This window comes from Etheostoma spectabile, chromosome 4, assembly GCF_008692095.1.
Source record: "Etheostoma spectabile isolate EspeVRDwgs_2016 chromosome 4, UIUC_Espe_1.0, whole genome shotgun sequence".
NCBI lineage: Eukaryota > Metazoa > Chordata > Actinopteri > Perciformes > Percidae > Etheostoma > Etheostoma spectabile.
This window is the reverse complement of record NC_045736.1, coordinates 7,031,440-7,033,253: the sequence shown is the minus strand read 5'-3', so window position 1 is coordinate 7,033,253 and position 1,814 is coordinate 7,031,440. Positions and strand designations below refer to the sequence as shown.

The window sequence follows — 1,814 nt, the reverse complement described above, 5'->3', positions numbered from 1 at the left end:
TTTATCTAAATCCTACTAGTTGCTTCACATTCATGAGCAGTAACGATGCAGGTACACATAACTGATGCAGGCACATTAAAAACATTATCAGTCCTCCAATTGCATGTAGACTCACCCACGTAAACTGGTCCTGTCAGATTTAAACAGAAGTCAATTTAATATAGTTGTGTAATAACTTTGCTAATTATTTCTTTATAACAGGTTGCACTTAAAATTGTTCTTGCAAGTTGTATTGATGACTTGTTAATGACACCATCTCAAATTGATCGTTAGTAAAGGCACAAATATGATCCACGATTAACCTGAAAACTGATATCTTTCTCAAATGGAAGAACTTTTAATACACAACACTAGACAACAGCCACATTTAATTCTAAAGCTAATTTAAATGAACAAAACAAAGCAAATTTGAGATATTAGGAAGAGGGTGCCTTTTATCAAGTATTTCTGCTTAAAGACTACACTGCTGTCAGACCAGTAATATTGTATACAATAATCACAATAATATGTATGCAATAGACACAATAATATATATACAATTGACACTAGACACAATAATATGTTATATATATATATATATATTAGGGGTGTGACGAGACGCTTACTCCACGAGACGAGACGCATCACGAGATTGGGTTCACGAGAACGAGACGAGACGAGATTTAAAAAAAAAAATTAAAGAAATCCTCGATGAATATATGATGGAAAATAGTTTTTTTAATCAACTGAAAAATCACAAAATGCAAAACATTTTAGGTGCATTTTGAAATCCTATAAATGATGAATGTTATTTACTTTTTTTTTTTTTACTATTTTAATGAATTAATGCAGTAAGGACGTGCAAACACTGCAAAATGTTTTGTATAAACTCTACCAACTGGCTTCTGCCCTGTACAATTTCACACGAGAAACTAACTCCTTTCCACAAACCAAACATAAAAAATAAACAGTATAAATAAAATAAATGTGTAAATAACAGAAATAACACTTTAAATGCAAACAGTAAGTGTATCAATAACCAAGTACTGCTCTCTCAAAACTACAAGTGCAAACAGAAACATTTTTTTCTTCAAGCATGAAAAAGAGAGAAACTACACAGAACAGCCTAAGATATGGTCATTTTCTTTCAAGAATATAAGCATGTCGACTGTTTCCACAAAATGTTGCCACACAATGATTTAAAAGTGGCAGGGGGATCTTCAATAGTATTTCACGCTCCATCACGCTGACATCACATCGCCTCACGAGACAACTTTTCACCTCGACGAGAAATCTCGTCACGTTATAATCTCGCGAGATCTCGTAAAACGATCTCGTCACACCTTTAATATATATAAAATTATATAATTTTTAAAAATATATATATATATATATATATATATATATATATATATATATATAAAATAAACACACAGTTACCAGTTTATCAGGTACACCTAGCTGAAACTAATGCGGTCTTTATGGCGTTTTTCCATTAATGGTAACCTGCTCGGCTCAACTCGGCCGGGGTGCCCCGTCCTCCTTTCACCATTGCAGATTAGTACCGCCTCATGGTCGTCATATCCATAGGAAACTGCCGTGACCTAACGTGACACACACACCGAACATCGAAGGTGTGTTGCTTTTAATTCTCGGCACGTGGCTGTTGCCACAGCTAGAAGACAGATTGGTTTCAAAAGAAGCTGGAGGCAACAAAAACGCTGGCTAAATTATTTAAACAAGGGGGGTTTGTTAAGGACACCCCTCCCCCCCACTGATTCTCTCCAACCTACAGGAGTCTGCAAGTTTTCACGTCACCTTTTGGTATCGCCTCA

General features: G+C 35.1%; 1 protein-coding gene and 1 long non-coding RNA gene across 2 annotated transcripts in view; one reads left to right on the top strand and one right to left on the bottom strand.

The window, feature by feature from the left end:
- iars1 (isoleucyl-tRNA synthetase 1) overlaps positions 1–1,814 on the top strand; it is a 57,071-nt gene that overhangs the window by 4,872 nt on the left and 50,385 nt on the right. The gene's annotated exons all lie outside the window — the stretch shown is intronic.
- The window catches only part of LOC116687445 (uncharacterized), a 20,733-nt gene that overhangs the window by 18,044 nt on the left and 875 nt on the right, over positions 1–1,814 (bottom strand). The gene's annotated exons all lie outside the window — the stretch shown is intronic.